The sequence below is a fragment of the Pleurodeles waltl genome, chromosome 12 (genome assembly GCF_031143425.1).
Source record: "Pleurodeles waltl isolate 20211129_DDA chromosome 12, aPleWal1.hap1.20221129, whole genome shotgun sequence".
NCBI classification, from domain to species: domain Eukaryota; kingdom Metazoa; phylum Chordata; class Amphibia; order Caudata; family Salamandridae; genus Pleurodeles; species Pleurodeles waltl.
In genome coordinates, this window is record NC_090451.1 from 623,684,928 (window position 1) to 623,704,890 (window position 19,963).

Consider the following 19,963-nt stretch of genomic DNA (forward strand, 5'->3'; position numbering starts at 1 on the left):
AAAAACGACGTATCATCTCGCATGGACGATACATACTACTTAACGTATATATTTGACATGCTCACTTACAAGGAAGACAAGCCTTTTCCTCTTCTGGCTTCAAAGGCGAGCAAACTGTATTGTACTTTTGATCAGCACACGCTTGATACTTGATAAACAAACATTGATAAAACAAGGACCTGACTGGCAACCAAAGTTAGCCCTGACAACAGGAACACAGTTCAAAGTTTTTCAGCGTGTCTGGCAAAATAGAAATATTCCTGCTAGAGAGGTGTAAAAGGGCACTCTTCAAATATTTCACAGTTCTGTAGTTTTCACCAAACACCTTACTGCACAGACTAAGTTTAAGTTTAATAGTTGAATTGGGAGAGCTTGCATCCCATTCCCTTTAATTCCTCCATGTCCAAGCAGGAGTTCACCCCGCCACAGAGGGCGCAACGGAAAGGAGCTTCGTAATCTGGATGGCGGAAACCTCGTCTGTACCACCCTCTGACAGCTTCTTTCCCCGTGTCACTGTCAAGGCGGTCGGCGATGGCCAGTGGAGTTGGCGGGACTCCGGAGGTCTCTCGTTCAGCAAACCGTCAACATCGTAATTCAGCAGGCAGATCGCCAAGTTGGTGTTTGGGGTATCCGAGACTGTTTCAACGTCTGCACCCTTTCCACTGAACTCTTAATCAGGCCCAAACTGATTTGCCCAGAAACACAGGATGTTGAGCTGACACCAAGACTCAAACCTGATCACCACCTCCAAGGTCGGCAGCTCTGGCTGCTTGTTATACAGCAAAGGGAGGCAGGAGTTGGGAGTATTTCAGACATGTTGCATGCCATGTACCTAACTTAATGCTCGATCTTGGGTCTTGTGCCTGGAAAGTTTGTTTATGTTGATCATTATTTAAGCTCCCAGCACACCAGGCCAGGTTTTAGGAACCACTTTAGGTTACCATATACCACTGATCAGTTTTCATGTACATTTTCCATTCTGGCAGATTATATTTCTAACATGTATGTGGCAGGGGTTTGGTGGTTTCTGGCAACTGGGAGGACACTGTGGTGTCCACCATGCCGTGATACTGGGGTTAGCCTGGGTTACGCAGGGGATCTGCAAAAGGAAGAGAATAAATAGTCTTTCCAGGAGAACTTGTACATGGGTCTTTATCTCTGGTGTGGATAAACAAACAGAATGTGCCTTATAAACATGTATTGACAAGGTCAATAAGTCTTGACAAGGTGGTGCAATGGTTATATATATATATATATATATATATATATATATCTTTTTTTGTTGCTGTTGTTATTGCAAGCATGTGCCACAAAAATAAAAAGAAGAAAAAAATAGAAGACTTACCACCACCCAAACGTGGTCACCATATCCTTGCAACGAGCAGTTAAATTTAAACATATAAAACTAACCATTGCATATCATTTTAATAGAGCAGTGGGAGTACTCTGTGCTTTGGACAAATATGGATACATTTTATAAGTTTAATGCACATCACAAAAAGTTATGATTCTTCTTGGTGCAGAAAAGGTACTAATTACTTTGAACAACTGTAACACCGAAAAGCAGCCTAAATCCACAAGGATGGCAAAAAAAAGAAAATAAAAAAATAATTGCACAGTAAAGTATTGGTCCACCAGACCTGGCACTGAAGTGTGCTTCTTTTTAGGCCAATGTGCACATGTGATTTAACAATGCTAAAATATACAAGAAAATGATGGATGGAATGCTTAAATTAATCTGTGTGTGCAAATTAATGGTGTACTGGGAGGTGGCCCGAGTAATTACAAGTGGCTATGTCACCTCACTTTAGACCCAGACACATGCAAATCAGTATTGACCCTGCTGCAATGGGAGGAGTCCAGCCCGAACTGCCAGGCCAGGTCTTTTCTGAAACAGAACACAAGCAACCCAGGACTGGTTTCACCCTAGTTAGAGCTCACCTGCATGGTGTAACTTGGTTCCAGTGATGTAGAGTGCACTAGACACACATCTGGGCATACTCGCTCACCTTAGAGTAGCAGACTAAAGTATAAAAAGCATGATGGATGGATGGTAGCTACTATAATGCTAATGCTATAATACTATAATGCTTCCCTCTGATGTCACAGGTGACATCAGAAGTGACATCACATGCTTTGCTGCACCACATATAAATGACCTTTGGCCACTCCCTGTGCCCAGTAACTGTGCCCACCATACCATTGTGCTAGAAAGTCATGAGTCTGAAAGCCTGACCACTGAACTGCAGAGGTATTACACTTGCTGAATCCAGATTCATGATTCAATAAATTGAGTTTTTGAAAGATAAGAATAGTTTCTTTCACCACTTAGAGGGGGACAATTCTACCTCTCAGATATACGATCAAAGTTTGGTGTCAATGTGGTGGTTTTTGCTGCTTTGGTGAGTAACCCTTCCCGTAGGAATGTGAAAGGGCAACAGAAATTGTAAGAAACAATGTAAAATCTTCTCAACCAATTTGAACAAGCCTTATCCCATTTTGGAATGTTTCGTGCAGATACCTCATCAGTGCTAAAATAATAAGCTAACTAAAATAAAATTACTTCTCCGAGAGACTAGAGGTTTGAACCAGTGAGGCAGAGTTAAATTAAGAATGAGAACTAACCTTGTTGCGATTCGGTCCTTGGTCACACACACGCATGAACATCTGTGGGAGCTTTGATCCACCGAGCTCATCGGCTTTCAGAAAATCGTAAACTCTTTAAGGGCCTGCTCTCCACCTGTGGAATCCATGTCCCCAACAGGATATGTACCAGGCGAGGTAAAAATGGGCACTGCTGTGGGTGACATTTACTAGCGCCAGTAAATGGCTCCTATTGGAGCTCAAAATTTAAAAATGAGGCAGAACATGTGGCATTCAGTCTCTACTGCACCAAACTCTGCATCTCCCCTGAACTGTCAAGCATTTTTCTCCCAGTAAAGTTCAGTAGGTTTGACCTGCCAACACTGACCTAAGAGAAATTGTTCAAGCGTGGCGTTTATCTCACTTGATAACTGCTAGGTGCCGTACACTCTGTTTTATTTGGAAGTTCAGTTACTCAGGGTTCAGAATTTTATGGCCCACTTGTGATCAGGCCTCAGTGATATCTGCAGCTTTGCATCCCAGCCTGAGCTATCCCTCCCTGCCAAACAGCTTGTGCTGGGAGGCTAGTCTTCATGAATTCTCCAGGCTCGCTTCCATATTGCTTGCCCATGCCTGTGCTGAAATTGATTTTATTTGCAAAAAAACAGGCAGATCTATCCTCAGTGTGGGGGAGGAAACATAAATACTGTCAATTCCTGCAGCGCTCGTGCGGAGCCGCAGATATGAATGGGAGAGATCTTCCTCAGATGAGACTCCCCTCGGGTCACAGAGGCGGCAGCACCTACTTCCTGGATTTGTGGAATTGCTTTGTGGAGGATAGGTGGGGGATCAGTCGCACATTCAGTCCGGGACAAGGACCTTTGGCTACACATAAATATCAGTTTATCCGCTTCAATCGGAGGCTTCTGACAATATTCCCGAACCAGTCAACAAGGGCGGTATTGAGCGCTACAAAAACAGATCAACAGACATAGAAATGAAAGGTCTCGCCGGAGCTCGGAAGGGGACTGATCACCTCTGAAACAATTGAATGAACAAGGAAGAGTGTCAGAAATAGGCTACAGACGGGAGAGAGGGCCTAATACTAAGTCACTCCATTCAGGAAAACAACAAATGCATCAGTACTAAGGCACCACATGTCAGATCTCACTTTCAGACCCAGTAAACAGATGAGCTGGATAAGGCATGGTGATATTGTAAAAGGGACACCAATGGTAAACAACAATGTCTACTGTGTTGCTTCGTCCCTCTTGTCACAAAGGAGACTTCCGGTGACTTTGCATTGCAGCTCTGTCATGTGACAGGCATGTAAGTACAGTTGTCTTTCTTTTGCCAACGAATAAAGGAATAGAGAGCCCAGGGAAGTCCTGATTCAATGTATCTTTTTAGGTCTGGCGTTAACCAAGACCTTTTGATTTTACTAAAAAAAGTAATTTTTATATCTCTCTCTCTCTCTCTTCTCTCTCTTCTCTCTCTTCTTTCTTGTGTCCCCACCTCCCCCTACCCTGCACCACTACCACTGGTCTCTGCTATGATGTCATTCACATTTTCTTACTCTCACTAGAGCATGGGCAGTGGGCATGGATCGGCCCACTGCCGACATTAGGTAACTTCACTAGAGTCATGGCATTCTGCTCTTTCACAAGCAGCACACCTGTACACAAAGTATTTCCTTTCAGTGCCAGGGACTAAAGATTTTTGCTTTAAGATAAATTATTTACTACATTAGAAGGGGCCAGCAGCTCGCTCAACAAGAGGTTTGCATGACAAAACAAGCATTGAAAATGACAAAATGCTGGTAACCAACGCTGAACCTATTGGCTTTTCTAATGCTGGTTTTGCTTTGTCAAGGTCAGCCTCAGCAGACCATAGTGTGTTTTATGGTTTGAGGAGGTTTGGTGATGGTGAGAGCAGACCTCCTGAATGAAAAGCACAATGTAATGTCAACTGTAAAGCTGTTGGGGTTCACTGATATGATGTGCGCACCATCGATGAGCACACTGTGCATGTGGTAACCTGGTCAGAATGTGTGACCTTAATACGAAAACAGGTGTCCAAATGATAGTGTTGCATGCAAAACTGCGTCACTCTTAAAATGAGAGCATGTTCGGTGGTTGCACCACTGTGATGGGCCCTATGCGATCAGTATTGTGACCCACAGGCTCAAACTGTCAATCATGGTAGAATTTTCCAGGATGCTAACATCAAACACGCCACCATTGGATGAAAGTCTAGCAATGAAGTTATATTCTTCTCACATTGAAGGTAGAATGATATGTTATTCATTTTTCAGCTGCTGTTTTAGTGGTCGGAGGCCTCACGTGTAACATTTTGTTTATTAGTTGTACAAAGTTAGGTTAATTTTTCTCTTTTGTGCTCAGTGTCGAGCTGGGACAGAGAATAGGTCCGGGAACCAAATTAAAATTGACCCCCATTAGCAAATCAGAAAGCTAACTATGTGGCCTACGTTTCCAAATCAATGCAGTTTTAAACTTGTAAAAGACCAGCTGTACAGGTATTTTAAAAGGTGTGGGTTTCTGCATGCATTTATGCTTACTGTAGGCACTGTTCGTGGTAACATCAGGGAAGTCAACAGTAAAAAAACAGCCCACCAGACCATAACAAAGGCCCACAATCAGCGAAAAAAACAGCTCACATTCTGATCTGTCACACCAGCCCTTCAGTCACTGTTAGGCTGCCAGTTACGCCAGACCTGCCCTGGTTATTCTTAGTTACTAAGGATATATTTTACTTTGCCTATAGGTTCTTGTCTGGTGTGGCTTGTGTTTTTCATTTCCTGTGTATTTTGGTTGTCCTTTTGTTTTTCTGTTTGTCAATGTGTATCTTCAAAACAAGAAAGGTTTGTTATATTGTATTAGAGTTTTTAAGTGTTTCTGGTCTTGTGGATGTGTCTCAAGTACCATGCAGTCACGACACAGCTCTCACTGCTGGAATGTGTGTTATGGTTTGAGAGCTCTGATGAAAGGTAGAGCTGCTGAACAGTACACTGTGTTGTACATTTATATAGCGCTTAATGCCCCTATGTGGGGCTCTGAAACACTTGCCTACATGTGTAGTTTGCAATACCATGTAGGATGTGTGGTTGGAAGTGTGTTTTGACCCAAGTGGCAAGTGTTTCCATTCCGTGTGTGTTGACCCTGGAGGCGAGGTTATTGTGTTATGGGACCCATCATTTAGCAGTATGGTAGATGAAGAAGTGTATAAGAGGGACGGGCATTTGAGTTTCAGTAAGCTGGCACCTTTGAGCAGCTCTGCAGGTTCCTTTATGGTATCTCTTATGATCATAGTCCACTTAGCTGGTTACTGTACTGTGTTATCCACTCTGAGGTATTTTGTTTAAAGACTATGGTCCTGAGTTGCTGCTTCACTACTTAAGTTTTGCAGTAAAGGCACTTAATGCCCACTGGCGTCATGTCTTAATACTCACACTACATAAAAATATAATAAATGATGAAAATATTAAGCTATCAGTATTTATATAGTACATTTCAACATTTGCATTGTCTCATAGCGCTTCCGTTGTCTTGGTGCCCTTTCTATGTTTCCGGGATAGGTCTTTGTTGGAGGTCATGGTATCAAGAACACTGCACCCTGTGTGTACCTTGAGGTTGCAGTTTTGCTCTCCTAATTTATCCCAAGCTAGTCACTTCAGAACACCACTGAGTCACCTTCGCCTTTGTTGTTTTGGAATTCCATCAGTCACGCACCTTATTTACATCCCTACAAGCTAAACAGAATATAACTCATTACCACAGCAGCTAAGTCTTCAGAAGGCTGAGATTTGCTAGCAACTTTCAGACCAGCACAGGTGCTTGCAGTTTCTCTCCACAGTAATTCACTATTGACTGCATGGCAACCTTAAAAATTTTCCACTAACTATCAGGTAATCTTCATTCCTCCACGTTCTAGTCTTCCGCTTTCAAACCTTCTTGTACGTGAGGTGAGTCCTCTCATACATTTGCACTGAGATGAGAAATTGGATGAGATGATAATGACTTTCATCCCATTTCTAACTCATACTAAACCCCATATATCAAACCTTATGAAACCCCACATATACAGGTTCACTTATTCACTGCTTCCACCTCTTTCTTTGAAATGACAACAATGGCATTAATTTTCCAGTACGCAGGGACCAACCAAACATCTACTCCACACTAACATCTTTCACCTCCATCCAGACCTCATCTTCGCCTGCCATTCCAACCTAACCATAGCTGCCTCACTGCCTTCCCAGCCCTACAAACTTTCTTCTACCACAGATTACAATATGCTTATTTTACTTGAGGCCACTGTGCCATGCTGTCCTTAACATTATGATGTAATCTACAAGACTGCATCAATGGTAAACAAATGCCAAGGCCCTCTTTTTTTCAGATTTGTTAAAGTGATCTGAAAAATGTCTTGATGCAGCACTAACTTAAAAATAGTGCTGAAAAACAGGAGTAAATCTGGAGAGGATGGAGTGCTTGAGTGATTAAAGCCGGCACACTGGGCAGGCCGCAGTGGTCTTCCATCAATGTGTTTCTGCTGTGCACCAGTGCCATTCATTATCAAAAATCTCTGTTCATTCTTGGGGAAGGTCTTTACTTTAACATGGATGTTCTTTCGATCAAGTACCAGCATTGAGATTTTCTGGAGTTGAAGTTTTACTGCTTCCATCGAAGGTGTGTGGTTAGTTGTCACAGTCTTTAGGGATGCTGTTATCTGAAAACGCAAGAGTGTCTGAACATAACACAAGTGATATGGGGTTAGTTGACAGCTATGTGAAGGTTACTAAATGGCTTAGTCACCAAGGATGCTGTGAACCACCATGGGTTTCCATTCCACAACCTAATGCATTCTGGGTGTTGTAGTCCAGATTCACTTTGGTTGAATTAAAACATATGGAGGCAAATATCTGTGAAAAGAAAAGTAGAGGACTGGTGCAATGCGTCCCTTGTGATATGAAGTCATCTACGTTGTAAGCTAGGGCACCAGAAATCTAGCACTAGCCCTCTTCGAAGAATAACATTTTTCAAACCTGCCAAGGGGTTGCAGTGGGATTGGTCTTAATTGTCCTTTCAAGTCCATTTGACACGGCTGATCATAATGTCATGTTAATGCGTTTCAAGAAAATTGACATACGGGGAACCATAGTTGAATTGTTTTCAGGTTTCCTCCTCTGGCATACTCAAGCTGCTCCTTTTGGAGTGGTGGCTCTTTCTTTATAAATAAATTAATAAACATATAAATACGTGTCACCTTTATTGGCACAAAAATAACACCCTGTACCTTTTGAAATTTTATTGTTATATTGTTGACTTCTGTAGAGGAGTAAATCAATTTTAAAACCAAACTTAGAACTTGAAGTAACATCCAAAGTAAGGAAAAAAGGTTTCTGCGTAAATAGGGTTGCCATTGACATGTCATCAGTGATCGAATATTTCCTTTCACAAACGACAGTTGCTTAACTGAATTTCTAGTATAGTGTTTCTAAGGGCGATTTTACTAGAAATGTTGTTGCACATTAAATGTATGGCTCCAGACATGCTGTTGGTGAAAAGGGTTGACTGTGGTCGTCCCACACTTACAGTGACACTTTGCATAAGGTACCTTGGAGCTCTTTCAACCCCCCCGCCCCCCCAATGCTAAGGTAAAAGAAATTATCGGGGGTTGATGAGATGTTCCAGCCTAACATTATGAGACAAGGCGAGGAGACCCTAGAAGGGGCGTGATTGTGTTGGCCCTCTGACGCTGCGCTTTGGCGCGATGATGTCACGGCACGTGACATCACCGTGCAGTATAACTGCACGCAGACGCCAGTCACAGATTTTACGATTGGTGATGTTGGATGTAGAGTAAGCACACGTCAGGCCCACTTCGCTCAATCCATTTTGCGTGAGCGATTTTATATTCCCCGAGAAGCTTCACCCGCAATACAGCTGACGTTGTTTGGTTCACTGGAGCCAGCATCAGCGCTGAAGCGTTCTGGGTTACTTATGCATTTAGTAATGAGACGTCGCGTGCCATTAACTCCTTGAAATGAAGCTGCTTGGTAATGTTGAACGCTTGGCTGTGCTGGCGTGCTTTAAGATCTGATGGGCGCATTTTTATTCATATATTTATTTCTGTGGTAAAATATGGTTGAGAAATGCCGTGTCGCTGGCCGACGTGTCCCGACACCGCCTGCTCCCCGGGGCGGGGACCCTCCAGGCCGCCGGACGCCTGCACCGCGAGGATGCTGAGCTGTGCTCGGATAATGCTCGCCTCGCTACCCCGGCGCTCGAGCTGCACTCTGTCAGCCCCGATGAACATCAGGCCAGAGCCGCCAGGCGCAATGGCTGTCGGGTCGCAGAGGAGCTGTTTTCTTTCCGCTTTCTGTGTGTGCCTGCAACGATAAACACAATAACAACTGGCCTTTTGTATACTGCTTGACATATCGCGCCTTGCCAGGTGAAATACCGAATACTCAAAATGTCACTCAATTTAAGGAAAGCTCTATCCTGTTCTGGACTTAAAACACAACAATGCCTTTCGCGCCTTCCTGGACACCTGCAGATAACGCAGCACTAATGTTTTCCAGGTACGTGTACGCAGCTGATGGAGTCTGGGTGTTTTTCTGTGTGGGGCCTGTAGTCCCAGTTTAATACGGGAAGAACGTGGCTATATGTCCTACAATGCAAAGCACAAATCTCAACTGGATAAGTTACTTAAGCCCAGACATAAAAAAGGTAGGAGCTCTGCTCAGTGTTGTAGAAGCAAATTCCCACTGGCGTTGCGACGGTGCCACCGGCACTAACGTCAGCTAGGCCTGGATTCATTTGTTAAAGACAGTCATAATATGGGTCCAGTGAGCTCTTAACACTTTGGGTCCCAGTGTGACTGCCCCTCCTGATAGCTATGTCGCAGGAAAGCAAAGGGCTGAGTGCATTGACTTCTCCTCCTGACATAAAGTAAATTGCCAACTCTATTACTAAGCCAGTTGTTAAAGCACAGATTATGGCGTGATTTCAAATTCCCATTCCTGAACTTTCTTTTTACAGAGCAATGTATTCTGGGAGTTAGTCTTTGTTCATTTTTATTGCACCAATTGAACCAACACACCTGACCGCAATGAGCTGTAAAACAAAGTCAAAGGAAGGAGTGGTGTCTTTGTGAAATGGAGCCACATAGTACCTCTAACCAGAAGAAGATGATCAATGATGTATTTTCAAAATTTCGCAAAGGATACATTTACATACAGTTCATCTAAACTGAACTAATTTACATAATCTGATTTTTTTTTTCCTCTTATACTCTTGTATTGAACAGCTCCTCCTGGGCCTACGTTGGACGCCCTTGGATTATAAAAGTGCCATCTGGAATGGGTAATTTGGGCATACTAGATAATCCACATCACCATGATACACTTTATTTGGTCCAGTTTTCATTTTACAAACCATTGTGTGCAGATGTGTAAGGCCAATTCAGTCCAACCTCACCACAACTCTGAGAATACACTGATTTGTTAAATTAATCTCCTATCGAAAATGAGGGTGTTACTCACATGGAGTTATGTGATAACACTAACACAGTTGTCATAATCCTATGGCAGAACAACAAAATGATGGAATGCTTGAATTAATCTCAGCTGTGGCCTAACTTGGGGAAAACTGGTCCTAAATTTAGCAGCGGCCACTGCAAATCTCAAGGGGAGGGGTGGGGAATAAAATTAAAGAAACTTACTTTCCTACCGTTTCCGTCTCCTTCCCCCTTGCCTTACTGCCGTCTGTCTCCTGCAGCCTCGCGCTCATCTTCCCTCCACAGGCTCCCCAGCAATCCTGGTGCTGCTTTCATGCCAAATATGGCATGAAAGCAGCACCGGGATTGGTCTGAGCGGCAGTCACTGCCGCTCAGACACAAACTTGGGGTCTGTGCAGTTTCTCCAGTCCGGCTGTGTACCCAGCCGGTCTAGGGAAACCTAAGTGCGCAGGTGTGTTTGGCCAGCCTGAGACAGACAGCTAAACACACTTGCGCACTTAGGTGCACTCTCCCCTCCTCTACCCCCAACCCCCACCCCAATCTCCCTAGGCCCAGCACCATCTCTGTACTGCTGGCTGAGCCAGCAGATGAAAAATGAAACAATAGTGGTACTATCACTTCATTTTTCATCTCCTGGCGCTTGGCCAGGGGGCACACTCCTTCGCCATAGCGAAGGACCGCCGCTACCTAAATTGCTTGTGTTCCAGTTCAGGGAGCGCATGGCTAGGCAGTTCGGGCTCGACTGTTTCCATGAGGAGCAGAGTCAAGATGATTTGGATTTGGCTGGGTCCAAACTGAGGTGGTATTGTGGGGAAAAAATGATGGATTGTGATGTGGCCTGAGCGATTGACAGTGGCTGAGAATAATTCAAGTATTCCACCATCAACTTGTTTTTCTGCATCGTATGGGACACATTTAATTAGTGTAGCAGTTTTAAAAAGGTTTGCAAGCAGGCACATTGAACGTCATACCTATGATATTTTGTTACAGAAAAGTAGAATATGTTTGTATAGAGTGTGTTCTAATATTAGCATGACCTTGCAACATTGTTGCAGTGTGGGTGTTGAATGTCCATCTCTCAAGGATACAGTCATGGACTGCAGTCACATTTGTATTTGAGCTGAGTCAGTTGTGTGACGTGTAATATGCTACTTTCCTGTTTCTGTCTAGGCATTTGGGGCCTGATTCTAACTTTGGAGGACGGTGTTAAACCGTCCCAAAAGTGGCGGATATACCACCTACCGTATTACGAGTTCCATAGGATATAATGGACTCGTAATACGGTAGGTGGTATATCCGCCACTTTTGGGACGGTTTAACACCGTCCTCCAAAGTTAGAATCAGGCCCTTGGTCATTTGTTTGGTACAGAGGTTATTGTTAAGTGTGTATAAGAAGGTATTTACCAATTCATATACGTACTGTCTTGAAGGACTGAAATGTGCCTCAATCACCTTGTAGCATGTGTCTAAGTTAATTGAGAATATGGTATCTGTCTTGTTAAATACTTGTTATTTAGCATCTCTTTGATCAACCACACCAACAACAGGAGTTGTTTCAGTGAGTTGTGTTTTATTGTAGTGTAGAATATCGTGTTTTTGTGAAAGGTGGGGGTGGTGTTGTGGCTGACTGAGGTTCAGATAGGTGGTGCCTTTGTGCTTTGTTGGATGTATGCATTGTTCTAATTTGTTGCTCTATTGAAGGTTGTGATTGTTTGCTGTTACAGTTACTACAGAGAAAACTAAAATTACAGGTCCCAATAATTTAAAGCAATTTTGAATATAGTTACCTGGGCTTCCTCTGACATGTCAACACAACACCTTAGTTCCAGTCGCAGGCTTTCAATTAACAGATTAGTTAATTTTGTAGTTGTAATTTAATATATATGAACTAATTAGAACAAATCAGCTGAAAACCATCATTAGGAGATGGAAAGATCAGGTCTGAGAGAGTTGTGTCCTAGTGATATGTTCTCAACTGGTAACACTGATTAAAAAGCAGGACTGCCTGAAGGTGTGAGGTTTGACAAGGGCTGTTAGCCCTCCTTTTCAGCATCTGCTATATAGGCTAGAATTCACAGTATTCAGGCCTTGGTGAAGGAGGTTTGAATACAAAAAAGGGAGACCTCTCAGACTTGCTTGAGGGAACATAGAGCCATTAACCCAAAATGGAAGTACCACCTAAAACAACTGAATTTCATAGCCAAGTATTGATCTTTTTTCGTACCGATTTTGGTGGGGCTCCTTTGGGCAACAAAGGAAAAAATAATAATTACCATTGCCTTAAACAGATAAATAACAATAGTATGACTACGATTGCACAGTGCCAGATGCATTAATCTATCCTCGTTCCCTTGAAGCATTCTACATGGCAAGAAGATTCAAATCATAAGAATCTCAGCATATCCTGCATTTAGACACAGAGTGCTACTCGGAAGCAGTGTCTCCATGCTCGTGTCAAGTCTGGGCCATGTTGGGCAGTGTGCTCATCTGCCCTAGCAGATCCTGCATGACCTACAATTGTTTTCTTAAAATATTCACAGAAGGAAAGCTTGTGAAAATGTGAATTCTTCACAGGCAATCGCATTGCAAGCTCAGTTTAAAATTTTGATTCACGTTTAAATGATAAAAAACTCAACAGTCCATTTAATGTAGCTGCATCCAAAAAAATACTGAACGCTCAGACACTGTTAGGGCTTTCATGAAGTCTAGTTCAGTGCCTCATAAAGGATGATAGCGGTCTGTCAGATTCCGTAACATGCCAGGCTTTATTCTGCGACTCCGAGAGGCACATGGGTAACGTCCCCTGAATGAACAGTAGTACAAAGGTGCAGTCGTGCGTTACCCACTACATCCAAAAGTTGGTAGATATCTATTTTGATAGCTGTCAAAATGGCTCCTGTGTATGGCTGGTACCAACGGTAAAAATGTGCCTTAGATGAGATCTGTGCCTCTAAAAGGCTGGTGGGCCTGGGCATACTTAGGCCCTCATTCCGACCCTGGCGGTTTCAAACCGCCAGGGTGGAGGGCGGTGCTTCCCGGGCCATTCTGACCGCGGCGGTAAAGCCGCGGTCAGAAAAGGGGAACCGGCGGTTTCCCGCCGGTTTTCCCCTGGCCCAGGGAATCCTCCATGGCGGCGATGGGGATTCCGACCCCCTTCCCGCCAGCCTGTAAGAGGCTGGCGGGAATGGGTGCAGTGCAGGGGCCCCCTAACAGGGCCCCATGAAGATTTTCAGTGTCTGCTTTGCAGACACTGAAAATCGCGACGGGTGCCACTGCACCCGTCGCACCCCTGCCAATCCGCCGGCTTCCTCTTTGCAGGGGCTTTCCCACTGGGCCGGTGGGCTATCTTTTGGAGATCGCCCGCCGGCCCAGCGGGAAAGCTGTAATGACCCCCGCGGTCATTTGACCGCGGTGCGGTCTTTTGGCGGTTTCCGCCCGGCGGGCGGCACCCGCCGGGGTCAGAATGACCCCCTTAATCTCTTATCACATCCGACAGGTCAAATGCGGAGCAATTCAGACGCCCACAGACGTGTCCACGGTGCACGGCCGTTGCAAGGAATGAGAGGGTACATAATGCCCTATGTGTGACACTATATTAAGACCCAGTGCTTCTGCTATGTAAATTAAATGATTGAATATAAAGCAGTGGTACCTGTTTATTAATGAACAGGCCCCACAACTGCACAGGAATCTTGCCCGGAATCTACGCAGCCTCTTAATGCTCCCTCCTAAACTCTCAACTAGGGAGACCTCCTCACTCCATGTCATCAAAGCCACCATTTGCAGTCCTAGACGTTTCACCTACCAATTATTGCTGTCAGGTGTGTTAGTCCGATTAGAAGCAGAGCAAGACTGTATTACCCAGAAAACACTTGGTTGGTCCACGGAAGCCCAGAACTGGAAGCAGTCTCTGTAATGACATGGAGTGAGGTGGTCCCCCTAATTGCGTGATTAGGAGTGAGTGTTAAGAGGCTGTGTGGGTTCTTGGCAAGGTGCCTCTGCAGTGGTGAGGCACTGTGTGGGGTGTTGGCATGGTGCCTGTGCAGTGGTGAGGCACCTGTTATGGGTGTGTGTGGTCCTGACCATGCTATGTGTCGATAACAGAGCTCTCAGGTTTCCCTGTTCAAATCTTGAGTAGTGGATTCAGTCCAGGAATTTTCTTTAAATTCTGGGACATGTAGTCCTCGTTTTAAAACCATGTAAGGAGAAAACGTGATTTTGTTCAGCTACTTATACATGAAACTGGGTAACTTGGGGGCCCTGAGGTAATGTACCCGACAACGAAAACTGTTCTCCAATAGTGCGATGAATAATGCCTGCAGCGAAGTGGTATGTAAGTAAACCATACCTGTATTTTCACTGTGGTTGCATTTTCTGTTTATGATCTGACTTGGCAGTGGAACTCTCCGCAGACTATTATGCGAAAATCCCCAGGGAAGGGAGTTTGGCTCCACCCACACATTGGGGGACAGGAGTACCTGTTTTGATTGGGCAGAAGTTGTGTGCTTCCAAAAAAGCACTTGCCCACCATGCAGCTGTGATAATTCTGACCATTTATCCAGTTGCCTGACATTGAACTTTCAAAGGCATACACATGACATTTTAATGCTGTGGTCTTAGTATACTAGATTATTTATGGTGCTTTTCTCTGTCAGCAGCACTTTTGGGAGAAGGGCAGTCATTAACCAGCAAGGATGGTTAGGTCTGGCTTGAGAGTGCATTTGTCACGTGCCCTTTCTTACCTAAACCAATATTATTCTGCAATTAAAGCATTCACCAGGGGCGGCTGGTGTTCAAATTTTCTGGTCTCTCTAGTGAAGCATATATTTAATTACATGATGAAAGTAAAACATTTTCTGCTCAACATTTTCTGAGTGAAAGTTGTGCACTTTAAAAAGCCCCACTGCCCCTGTGTCAGTATGTGGCTGAAAGCTGCACAGTAGGGCTGACAGGGCTTGCCCACGCATGGCCCTTACATTTTCTCAAAGCAGTGAAGTCCCTGATAGTAAACCGTCTGGAGCGTTTTTTGTTCAGCCTGGGTTTCTGAAAACTTCATGTCACTTTGATATTATTCTCCACCTTTTCCTATTTATTCAAATGGTGCAGTGTGATCAGAAGGGTCTATGTATCAGAGGTCACATTTTATTAAAAGAATGTGGCATTGTGCAAAGAAAATCCCATTTTCCTGTATTACAAGCAGTCTGTGGCAGAGAAATTGAATAAATACAATAAATAACTCCATCCAGGGCTCTCTGGGAGACAGGAGTGTGACCTGAAGACCTCAAGTCATAAATATGCCAAAGACAACCCTGCACACAAGTAAGTTGGAGCTCTATCTTTTTTACAGACAATAAGAAAAAAATCTGTTCTTTCACCTCTCCTCTCCCTTCACTGCCTCTCAAAGGCAGTAATGGTTCCAGTAATTTATCATGGCTAGTTATTGTTTTATTTCTTCTGCAGACTAATGACATGATATGTCATATTAAACATGTAATCTGCAGCTCAAATACTTGACTGAGTGGCTAAGAAAGTGAGGGTGTCTGTGTATAAGAGTTGTGTGAATGGCAGTGGATGACTATGTGAATGAGTAAATGGGTAGGTGACCAAAGGCAATGGGTGAGTAGGTGAATGGAAATACGTGGGTAGTGAGGCTCTCTCACAAGGTGAAATTCCGTCTTGTATTTGTGCCCCACCACTGCTTTCAGTCACCAGCCCCCACTGGCATTCACCTCATCACTTCTTTCTTTTTCTAAATGATACCGCCTTTTGGGCCCTAGAAATTGATATTTTGCTTTTCAAAAGTCCAAGATATCAGAGAGCTTTTGCAGATTTCGGAGTGGAAGGGATTTTACGCCTGGCTCTTGGCACACGGGTGTTACTTCAGTGCAGTCTTGGATACAGCTTTTAATCTTAGTGTGCGTGGCGGGTGATGTCACTAGACCTGTTCCATTGAACAATTTCACTGATCGTCACTGCACTACAGACGAGTGGTTTTTTTCCACAACCCTCACATCCGTTTGGGGATAGGATACCCATTGCCTGCTCTTATACTGCGAAAACCGTACCATCCTATTGTTGGGCTGTTTCAGATAGTTTTCATTTTTTCCACAACAGGCATTTTAGAGATCCTTCAAGCCTCGGGGGCTGTAGGCCCCGACCCATGCCCGCTAGCAGCTCTAGACAATAGTAATTATCTCCAGTTTTAAAATAGACTAATATTTTCATTTGAAAGAGAAATTAGTTAGGAGTGAGGTGCCAAATGGAGCTGCATATTAGTATCAGCAGTCAGGCCACCTAACGTTCAAATCTAAATGGAGCAGCTCCCAGGGCCTTAATTGTGCCGGTGGTTGAAGGCCGTGAGCGCCACTCATTCTTGGGGATTAGGACTTATTTTTTATTGTGCCCAGGAGAGAAAGACGGGGTGAAAGGGGAGAAAAAGGGAGGAAGAGAATATTGGAAAACCTCTTCGAGGTGTCGCTATTTGACGTAGTGTCCGCATTTGCCACCTCAAAGCGGCCTGAGGGAAACAGGCGTTTGGCCAGAAGACCTGTCTGTCTGCTGCCAGCCATGAATTCCCAAACAAGAAAACTTTTTTTTTTTTTTTTTTTTTTAACAAAAAAGTAGCACGGATACCTTTAATGATCACAGGCTGTTAAAAAAAAATAATGTTTCCGGGTTGAGAATGCAAATGTAGACTCTGAGGGATGCTGTACCTTGAAGTCCTCCATCCCCGTGTTTACAGCCAATCACAGGGGATCACGCTCGGCAAGTCGCAATTTGCAATGCAATGCATTAGTACGTATTGGTCACATTGCAAGCCACGCGGTGAGCACATTGAATCCCTGTTGAATGAGGGCCCTGATGTGTATTTTAGTCCTACAATGTTGCTAAGATATATTGCCTTGCTTAATTTCTATACATGTTGTGATTGATAGACGTATATTTGTGTGACTCCGGTATATTTTGGATGGTTTAGTCTCTTGCATTTTCTTCTCCGTCAGTGCACGTACAATCGTGATTAACTTTTGGTGATAGCTTCGCTAAGATGACTGTATACACTACTTGTTGGTAGTCACAACAATTTTTTTAAATGTTTGCACTGAAAGAAAGAGCTTGAGAAAGCGCAGAGGCACTCAGACGGTCTAAGCTCATAGACCACTTAAAAAGTTCAGAAGTCTTTTCATCTTTATAAAAACATTAATTATGTGCTTAAAGCACAGGGGAAGCTCCCGATTGTGTCCGCTCCGTGCTTAGAAAAGAGGGAGGAGTGCATCGACCAGACTGCATTGTTTGTCCCATAAATTGTATGTATCCCATAAAGACATTTTTTTGTCTCGAATATAAACAAACTTTTTCCATATAGATTTAGTTGGTTTTATTTTTCCATTTGCTATGGAACCTACCCCTTTCACAGCCTTGTACTGTTTCTCTACCTAAGTGAATCAGTTATTCCATTTAGAGGACAGTTTTAGCTTAGGTCGCAGTTTTCCAAACATTCCATGCCCTATTACATACATATTGTGCTCCTTCATACAGGAAACCAAAGTCCTCTGGTCTTTAAAGGTAATCCCTCAAGTCTGTAAAGAGGAAAACCTTCTGTGTCTTGTCTTTAAAACTCCTCCCCCTTGATACCAATAGACCAATCCCCCATCTGTGATCTCTAGCACAGTATGTAATGCACTGGTCTCCATTGCTCCATACATATATAATTCAATTCCCCAGAGAGTCCCTTATCTATGCTACTGAGAGCAGGCATGTCAGCTGTTTTTGTGGGCCCTCAGTCAAACCTTCCATGTCGGGCCTACATAGCATGAGCATATATGTTATGACTTTACACAAGTATCCTCCAGGGAAAGAGAAAGCACGACAAGCCTAGCATTTGGCCCCTCCCAGCAGTAAAGCAATGTTAGCCTAGTCACCATTAATAAACGGGTACATTTGCTTCAAAATCCGTAAATAAAGTGAACCATCCAACGAAGGGGACCTGAAAAAGCACAAATAATGGTGAATAATGCCACATTTGCATCTCCCTTCTGACGCCACAGATCTCCATCCCAAAACCTGTGTCGAAAACAAGATCTATCACTACGTACCAGTCTTTCCTCATCAGTGAGCCTCCAAACCTGTCAGTTTTTGTCTGTGAGCAGACCGTAACTGGCAAAAAATGATTGCAATAAGAAAATTAAGGGCAGGGTTCACAGTTTTTCTTAGGGCCCCATCTTCTGCACTGCCCAATACCAGGCTGCCGAATACTAACGCTCCTAGTCTTGATTACAACCCCTCTTCTTTCCTCCTCCACACAACATTTTCTCTTTTTGTCTGCCTTCCTCCTCCTCCGCCTTTCTTCCTTTTGTGCCCTTCTCGCACATGCTCTGTGTCGAAGGCGGATGATGAAAAATAAGTCCTTATCCCTAAACATAAGTGCTTCTATCACCTGTACAAATGAAATACTAAGAGCCTTATTATGAGTCTGGCGGTCCAAGGACCGAGACTCACAGTGATGGTCGGACCGCCACCCCCTGGCAGTCCAACTGCCACATTACTACCCTGGTGAGAGGACCTGCAAGGAAACCGCCGTCACCTCAGGAATGTGGTTCCCAACGGGTAGACGGCGCCTGAGTTGTGCTCAGCCATGGCGGCGCTGAACTCAGTGCCACCATGCTCATTACAACTCCGATTTCCGCCAGCCTTTTATGGTGGTCATCCCACCATGGCATGGGCAGTGCAGGGTCCCCCCAATCCCAGCACCATCGGACTGCACACTGTCTGCGTTGCAGACAGTGTGCATTCCGAGTGTGCCGGTGACCGGTGGGATTAGCATAATACAAAGTTCCCACTGGTCAACCCAGTGGGAACATTATAATATGACTGGGGGTACCCCGCTGGCACAATGGTGACATCCTCCCTGCAGCATTGGCAGTCCCATGGTGGGTCAGCCAACGACATAATGAGCTCCTGAGTGTGACTGCAGGCGTGGCTCCTCCGTTTGGGTGGAGGAGCGTCACCCCCCCTGATGAGGCTCTATGTCAAACATCAGAAGAGCGCACCCTTGTGCTCCCAGCCTATGGCGTTGTAGAATGATTTATGGGGACCCCGAAATGAGTGATCCAATGTGGAGGGCATAGAGCTGAGACAAGCATTGTGCCAAGCCCTCCGTGCCTATTGGTCAACTCTTCACTCTACCACATGTGAGAGTCCTACAACGCTCATGTTTGGGAGAGCTGTAACAACCACATTTCCCCAACAGACCTCTAAGTGAACTCTGAAAGATGACGAGGTTTGTGCTACTGACACTGCTCTGAAACAACAGATAAGTATGCTGATTAACATCGAGAGACTCAGAAGGTCATGTTCAAAGATGGTTTTTGTACTCGTCAAACAAAAACGGAAACAAAAGACAGATCCTTCCTTTGATGTTGAACCTCTGAAAGTTGTGCAGAGCAAGGAACATATGATAACAGTGCACTGAACTGCCAAATCTATTACAAGGGACCCGTCCCACTTCAGACATCTGTTGAGGCGATCACCGGTCCCTGCAAGCCCAGAGGAAGCTGCACCACCTGAAAGCCCTTTAGACCGTGTATCCTTGGGGTCCACCCTGGGCAGTGGCGTAACAAAATTGGAGTGGGGCCCCCCAGACTCATTCAGGCCAGGTGTTGTGCTGAGGGGGCCCCCCAGAGCGCAGGGGCCCCCACACTGCAGGTGCTGCATAGGCCTTTGTTACACCCCTGACCCCCGCGTACAGCTCAGCTACCTTATTTCACATGGTCTGCCACACTGTGTGACCACCCAGACAGCTGATCAAGGAACTGCACCGCAGCCATTTGCTCATGTT

The 19,963-nt window shown here is 44.5% G+C and overlaps 1 protein-coding gene across 8 annotated transcripts in view; it reads left to right on the forward strand.

The window, feature by feature from the left end:
• Positions 1-19,963, forward strand: part of PEA15 (proliferation and apoptosis adaptor protein 15) — a 447,785-nt gene that overhangs the window by 285,767 nt on the left and 142,055 nt on the right. Inside the window, exon 1 of one of the 8 annotated variants that reach the window (XM_069217987.1) lies at positions 8,453-9,190. The exons of the other annotated variants lie outside the window; for them this stretch is intronic. The gene's annotated coding sequence lies outside the window, so the exon portion shown is untranslated. Of the gene's footprint in view, positions 1-8,452; positions 9,191-19,963 lie in introns of those variants that run through there. 8 annotated transcript variants of the gene reach the window in all.